This window comes from Pteropus medius, unplaced genomic scaffold (assembly GCF_902729225.1).
Source record: "Pteropus medius unplaced genomic scaffold, Ma_sr-lr_union100, whole genome shotgun sequence".
NCBI classification, from domain to species: domain Eukaryota; kingdom Metazoa; phylum Chordata; class Mammalia; order Chiroptera; family Pteropodidae; genus Pteropus; species Pteropus medius.
Window position 1 is genome coordinate 148,804 of NW_024354503.1, and position 8,488 is coordinate 157,291.

Sequence of the window (8,488 nt, forward strand, 5' to 3'; positions counted from 1 at the left end):
AAACCCCAAACATGCCACGTTTAAAGACTTGGGAATTAGAACAGCCCTGAACTTCTAAATAATAACTGTAGAGGCTAGAAGGCAAAGAAACAATGCCTTCAAAATACTGAGTGAAAAATATCATTAGCATAGAATTCTACATCGAGCCCGTCTATCAATCATTGCAAGGGAGGATAAACGTAATTCCAAATACGCAAACTCTCAAAAATTGTACCTCTCATGCAATTTCCCTCAGAAAGTGATTGATGTTGTACTCCACCCATATGAGAGAAAAACACAAGGAGAAACAAGTATCCAATGCAGGAGACAGGCAAGGGAAATTCCCAAGGCAAAAGGAAAACTTGGGATGACAGCTGTGCAGGGCTCAGTGCGAATGGGCACAGGAGGACAGAGGGCTCCGGGACTGAGGTGTCCAGGAAAAGAGGGGAATTCACACATTACTAACTCCATGCAACCAGGACTGCGTAATTTGCAAGGCCCAGCGTGAAATGAAAACGAAGAGGCATGACCTCTTGTTCAAAAATTATTAAGGATTTCAAGGTGGGGAAAGCGGAGCCTTAAAGCAAGTGGGATCTCTTGGGAATGGAGCCCTGTGCCTGCACGGGTCATACCCCCAGGAAGTTGGCCCTGCATGTCAACCGTGCAAAAAACTGTCTCGATATCTGTTTTCATCGACAAACTAAGTAAGAGAAACCAACTCTAGATGACTTAAAAAGAACGGGAATTTATTAAAAGGATATTAGGTGGCCCATAAAAATCCCAAGAAAGTTAGAGGACTTTGTTTGTAGCCATCCAACTAGAAACAAGTCCTCAAACCAGGATGTAAGCTGATACAGGTGACGCTGCTACTGTCCCTCAGTTCCGGGCACTACGGCTTGCAGAGGTGACACTGCTAGGTCCCTGGGCACAGTTTACTGCCACTGTCCTGCGCTGCTGTCCCGCTGCAACTTCTTCCACCAAAAGAAGCTCCTTGCATTTTCTGCTTCTCCAGTTATTAGTCAGCTATTCAAAGTCTTAGATGTGAGCATGCGATGAGTGGAGCCCAGGCCAAGTGCCCATGCCCTAGTCACAGAGGCTGGAGAAGTGAGCATCTAGACTCTTCTCCTTCTATGGTCAAGGTCTGCTTCCCGCAAGTCTCATAAGGGGAAATTCCCCAAACACAGGATGGTTCCGCAATTTGTCATTTCAGAAGAATGACAAATATCCACGGTACGGTTATGGCAAGAATTGATGATACACAGATTTAGAAAAAACGAACAAACAAACACACACAAAAACAAAACTAAGCAAGTGGAGGGAAAAAAAAGAGAGAGAAATAGAAATGCAGACAAAAATAAAATAAAAAGTTGCTCAAGAAAGGAAACATAATGATAGTATACTATCTGGCTCATCAGTGTCCTACATGCACATACTCTGAATAATGTCAAAACTGAACGCGGATTTAATCCAAAATTGTCGTATTTATCACATTGTGAAGATGGAAAGGGGAGAATCAGGCTTGTTGATGATTTAAGAAAGCTAAAGTATCATCTGCTGTAACAGAAAGTTAATAGATAATGTCTAAAATGGATACATAAAATTTTGAAGTCAATTCGTATTTAGAAATATGGACATAATGCCAAAAGAAGCTGCTGAAACATCAAAAATGGTCCTCTGGGGAGTAAGACTGGAGCGTGAAGAGAGGTGAGGCTGTTCGTTTCTGTTATAATGAGGCTTTTGGTGTTTGTTTTGGTCAGGTTATATTATGCTATGCTGCAGTAACCAATAAATCCTGAAAATCTCAGTGGCTTAACTCGGTAATAGGGTTTTTCTTATTCATACTGAGTCCAGGGTGGGTTGGGCAGCTTTCTACAGTCATGTTGTCTCCTAAACAAGGTCCTTACAAAAGGAAGAAAAAGCTGGAGGGTGGGATATTGGGAAGGGCAGGGCTGGAAATGGCCTGTATTGTTTCTATTGCTTCTACCCACATTCCAAAGCTCAGAACTCAGTCACTTGGGCCCAAATAATTCTGAGAAAGCTGAGAAATGTGGTCTTTCCAGAAAAACACATAGCGTTGTCTTTTCCATAGTACCATTTTATAGAATTAATACTCTAATATTTAGAACAGTTTTAGGTTGACAGAGAAATTGAGCAGAAAGTACAGAAAATTTCCTATATCCTCCCAGCACACACACACAATTTTCTCTATTTTTAGTATCTTGCATCGGTGTGGTAGATTTGTTATGATTGATGAACCAATAGTTGATGTATTACTATTAGCCGAAGTCCATAATTTATAGCAAGTTTGGCTCTTTGTGTTGTAGATTCTATGGGTTTTAACAATGTCATGTATCCACCATTATAGTATCTTATAGAATACATTCACTGCCCTAAATATCCCCTGTGCTCCATCTGGTTATCCCTCCCACCCCCATGCTCCCTGAACCCCTGGCAAACACTAATCTTTTCACTGTCTTTATAGTTTTCTCGTTTTCGGAAATGTCCTATCATTGGAATCACACAGTAAGCAGCCTTTCAGAAAGACTTCTTTCATTTAGCCATATTCATTTAAGGTTCCTCCAGGTCTTTTTGTGACTTGATGGCTCATTTCTTTTTAGCCTGAATACAATTCCACTGCCTGGATGTACCACTGTTTATTTATCCTATCACCTAGAGAAGGACATCTTGGTTGCTTCCAAGTTTTAGCAATTATGAATAAAGCTGCTATAAACACCCATGTGCAGGTTTTTGTGTGGACATAAGTTTTCAACTTATTTGGGAAAATACAAATGCAATGAAAGGAAAGAAACTGCTGAATCTTATAGTGACACTATGTTTAGCTTTGTAAGAAACTGTGACACTGTCTTCAAAGCAGCTGTGCCATTTTGAATTCCCTCTGGGAATTAATGGGACTTCCTGTTGCTCCACAGCCAGCATTCTGTATTATCAGTGGTTAGGATTTTAGCCATTTTAACAGATGTAATCTCATTGTGGTTTTAATTTGAAATTCCTAATGACATACGATATTGAGCTTTTCACATGCTTATTTGCCCTGTGTTTATTTTCTTTGGTGAGGTGTATGTTGGGAATCTTTTGCCCGCTTTTTAATTGGATTGCTTGGTTTCTGATTGTTGAGTTTTAAGAGTTCTTTGTATATTTTGGGTACAGTCCTTTATCTGATATGTGTTTTGGAAATATTTTCTCCCAGCCTGTGGCTTGTCTTTTCATTCTCTGAACTGGGTTTCACACAGAAATTTTTAGTTTGAATGAAAAAGATTATCTTATGAATATTTTCTTTCATGGCTTGTGTTTTTGGTGGTATGTCTAAAAAATCATTGCTAAACCCAAGGTCACCTAGATTTTCTCCTGTTATCTTCTGGAAGTTTTATGGTTTTATGCTTTACATTCAGGTTTATAATCCATTTTGAGTTCACTTTTTGTGACAGGTGTAAGGTTAGTATCTAGATTCATCTTTATTGCATGTGGATGTCCCATTATTCCAGCACCATTTGTCGAAAGGACTATCTTTTCTCTATTGAATTGCATTTGTTCCTTTGTCAAAATCAGTTGACTATAGTCTATGGCCATGCCACCCTGAACACGCCTGATCTCCTCTGACCCGGAAGCTAAGCAGGGTGGGGCCAGTTAGCACTTGGATCGGAGACCATCTAGGAAGACCAGATGCTGTAGGTGTTAAAAAAAAAAAAAAAAATCAGTTGACTATATTAGTGAGGGTTAAATTCTGGTCTATCCATTCCATTCCATCAATCCATCTATTCTTTCATCAATACCATACTATCTTGATTACTGTAGCTCTATAGGAAGTCTTGAAGCTGGATAATGTCAGGTCTCTCTGACTTAGTTCTTCTTTAATATTGTGTTGTCTTTTCCAGGTCTTTTGCCTCTCCATATAAATTCCATTTGTTGCTACCACAAAATATTTGCTGAGCTATTGACTGAATTGAACTGAATCTACAGATCAAGTTGGGAAGAACTGACATCTTAATACTGAATTTTCTTATCTGTGAACAAAGAATATCTCTCATTTATTTTGTTGTTCTTTGATTTCTTTCATCAGAGTTTTAGAGTTTTCCTCATATAGATCTTGTACCTAGATGTTATTAGATTTTATACCTAAGTATTTCATTTTGGAAGGTGCTAGTGTAAGTGGTACTGTGTTTTTAATTTCAAATTTTAATTGTTCATTGCTGGTACATAGAAAGAATATTGACTCCTATAATCTTGCTGTAATGACATATTTGTTTTGGTGTTGATGTTGATTCCCTGGGATTTTCCACATAGACAACCACGCCATCTGCAAACAAAGACAGTTTTATATCTTCTTTCCCAATCTGTGGACCTTACACCATTATTTTTTATTCCACGAGTGTATTATTTTTCTAAAAATGTTTAATTTAAACGATTGGGCATCTACAGCCATGCCACCTTGAACGTGCCCAATCTTGTCTGATCTTGGAAGCTAAGCAGGGTAGGGCCTGGTTAGTACTTGGATGGGAGACCACCTAGGAAGACCGGGTGCTATAGCCATAAAATAAATACATAAATAAAAATAAAACATTGGGGATACCTTGGAAGAGTCCCTGAAATACTGATGGGCTGAGGCACTCTGCCATCAGACAAAATATTTTAAGTGTATTAATCTCCGGTCCTTTGTTCCTCAAAGGTTAACGATCTTACAGAAACCAGTGTTGGCAAGGATGTGGAGAAACTGGAACTCTTGTGTATTGTTGGTAGGAATACAAGATGGTACAGCTACTGTGGAAAACACTGTGTATGTTCCTCAAAAAATTAAAAATAGAATTACCACATGATCCAGCAATTCCACTTCTGGGTATTTACCCAAAAGCAGGATCTTAAAGAGATATCTGACACCTGTGTTCACTGCAGCATTATTCACAATAGCCAAAATGTGCAAGCAACCCAAATGTCCTCACAGGAATAAATGGATAAAGAAAATGTTACACACACACACACACACACACACAGGAATATTATTCACATGCTACAAGGTTCATGTCAATAATGGGTGAACCTTGAAGAAATTAAGCTAAGTGAAATAAGCCAGTCACAGAATGACAACTATTGTATGATTCTACTGATAAGACCTATCTAGAGTAGTCGAATTCACAGAAACAGGAAGTAGAAAGGTAGCTGCTAGAGGCTGGGGAACGGAGAATGGGGAGCCATTCAGTGTTTAATGGGTAGAGTTTTGTTTTTGAAGGATACAAAAGTTCTAGAGATCTGTTGCACAACAATGTGAATATACTTAACATTACTAAACTTTACACTTAAAAATGATTAAGATAATAAAATTTACTGCAATTAAATAAAAGTTAATGATCTTACCATGATGGACTTAAAGAATGAACTAGAAAGCTTTTCAGGTCCCACCAGACCCATCTAGAGATCTATCTGTAAGCAAACACTTAAACATGTTATTACTATTTACATATCATGAAATGCCACGTTATTACTATTTAAATTTTAAATCCACGTTATTACTATTTAAATTTTAAATGCCACGTTATTACTATTTAAATCTTTTAAGTGCCTTAAAAGATTTAAGACACTTTGTAAAAAAAATAATAATGATGATTATTCTGTGGTTAGAGTGACCAACTTTAACTTATCAGATCTGAAAAGTTAAATTTTTGTTTCTTGAGTTTTTTAAGGATAGCATTTCCCGGGATTAAGAAAATTAAAGTTTTCTGAGCCCAAACAAAAGACAGGTATTCAACTACCACTTCTTATGTAAGTAAAGAATTACAACCAGCCCTGTTGTCTGAGCAATTAGTTTGTTTTTAATCTTAAAGGCACTATCAATTATAGATCAAAAGTGTTTCCCTATTTGCTTTGCCAACCAGGAAGCTCAGAACAAGATTTGCAGTATAACTTTAATATTTATACAGAACTTCAGGCAATATGTGTAAGGCAACTTTCTGTTCTAATTTGCCTCTTAATTATCAGACTTATCCCCTCCCTTAATTTTTACTTAGCCCCAGCTTCATCATTTAAAAAAAAAAATCTTTTGCATAGCTCATATTTAATAAATCCTCTTTGGAACATGGTAAGGTGTATAAATAAACAAAATACAAATGAGTAATGTAAACTGAGCACCTTACAGATTCGGTCTTATATTGTCACGAATTTCTAAACATCATCTAGTCCATTACTTCCAAAGACAAATAAAATTCTAGGGCCAAGTGACATTCATCTTGTGAATCAGAAGGAAGCAGCAAAGCATTAATGGTGAACTTCTCAACTAATCTATTTCATATCTCTTTGTAAACAGGAAACACCCAGCTCCTTAACAGCCAAGCAGCTGATGGGGGCAGTAGGTGAGGAGGAAAGCTGAGTCTGTGAATGAACCAGTCCTGGGGGGCAGTTATGGTTCACTACAGACCTGATTGAAGAAACCAGCAACCTTCAACGAAAGAGGTAGGAAGTTAGAACTATGCAGTGAGGAAACTCTTAAACACATGGATGTATCGTAAATCAAGATGACACTAATGACTTCTGCTAGTTGTAATCTGCTTTGAGCTATCTCTCTAGCAGTGGGAATAAGGGACTATGAGCTCTCTCCACTTTCCCTTCTAGTTTTCTTTTCTAAGAGCCACAATAGAATTAAATGAAATTGAGTAAGTGCTCAACAATTAGGATTCTTGGTTGAAAGCCACAGACACTGACTCTACCTTGAGCAAAATCAAAGTTCGTTAGAAAGGTGTTATGGACTGAATGTTTGTGTGTCCTACTCCCATTCGTATGTTGAAGTGCTACCCTCTGCCCCAAAGTGATGGTATTTGGAGATGGGGCCTTTAGGAGTTAATTTTGGTTAGATAATTTCATGGGGGTGGTGCCCTCACGATGGGGTTAGTGCCCTTATAAAAGGAGACATCAGAGAGCTAGCACACACAAAGAAGAGGTCATGCAAGCACACAGCAAAATGTCACGTGAGCACACAGCAAGACCTCCTACCATTCTTCCCTTCACTAACCTTGTCCAGCCACACCAGCCTCCTGGCTCCTCCAACGACGTAAACGTCCTTTTGCCCCAAGGTCTTCGATCTTGCTCTTCTCTCTGCCTAAACTCTGCTCCCCCACAGAGCTACCTGGCTCTCAAACCTCATCCCTCAAGTCCTTCAGTCTTTGCTCAAATGCCTTCTTGACCTCCTTTTGACCCTCTGTCTCCCCACCACGCTTTAGTTTTTGTCATAACGTTTCTCACCACCAGAGGTGCTATATGTGTCTTATTTAATAGTCCTTGTCGGTGCCTCATCTTAGACAGCAAACTCCGTGAGAGCTGCTGTATTGCTGTGAACTCCGCCTGATGTGGAGCAGACACTCCATGAATAATTGCTGAGTGGAAGAATCCCGACCCACGAAGGGCACCGCTTCGCTCAAACCCTGGGAACCTCTTCTTCCCACCCTCGGAATTTCGATCTCGAATTCTCTCACTTTAAGAGGAATCTCCAGAGAGTAAAACTAAAAGCTGAAGGCATTGACTTTTTAATCCCCAAAATGCCTCAAGAGCAGGGAAGGGATACTAGTCCCAGAGAAGGGTCAAAACGAATTTCTTTTTCTTATTTCCATTTGCCTGCTTTGTGGTTCTTCTCAGCACTCATCACTATTTGAAATGGAGCTGAGGTCCTATCAACCCACTTGGCTCTTCCTATATTTTACATCTGTCTTTCCCGATTTTCCTTTGGGGACACCGCCCTTCCTCCGCTTTTAGTCCATATGACTTGGTGAGCATAACTCTCACCCAAGCTCTGGGAATGGGCATGCAGGCCAGGCCTATGCTAGTAGACTACTTTATCCTCCTAGCCATAAGGACCGCTTTAGACATGGCCATGTGACTTCATTCAGACAAAAAAATAAATCAGAACCAATTCATGTCAATGGGACTGCTAGGGAAATAGAGCATCTTCTTCCTGCTGGTTTTGAGAGAGGACAGCATGTAAGCCTGGAGCTGTCAGTGCTGGTGCCACAAGTTGGGAAGAGCCTTCCTATATAAAGTTCCACCACAAAGAGACAGAGAGAAACTGGTTCTGATACTATTGAGCTCCTGGATTCAGCCACATCTGAAGACAGCAGACTTTTCAGATACCCGTTGCCAAGGCCGGATTGAGTTGCATGTTACTTGCCACCATAGGATCTTTACTCCTTCATTCACTCTTCTGTCTCAACTCACTTTTCATTCCTCCCCTCTAACTCCTCTTCTTTTAGTAGAAGCTGTATATCTAGGTTAGACACTGAACTCTGAAATAGGATACCAGAGCACTTTCTGCTCAAAGCCAAAACAATTGGATGAAGAAGCAAAAAGGTTACTTCATTTCCTCCATGTTTTCAAACATTTGGTAGCCTATCTACATGAAGACAGAACTCTAAGTTTTTGTTTTTGTTTTTTTTTCAGGCAAGGCAACCCTTGGTTGACTTCACAGATTGCAAGGACCTTGTCAGCTTACAATCCCTTATTTTTTATTTTTTAC

General features: G+C 39.4%; 1 pseudogene; it reads left to right on the top strand.

Moving 5' to 3' along the window:
* The first annotated feature begins 4,408 nt into the window (after window positions 1–4,408).
* LOC120596509 (uncharacterized) lies at window positions 4,409–4,527 on the top strand (annotated as a pseudogene).
* Window positions 4,528–8,488: the final 3,961 nt, after the last annotated feature.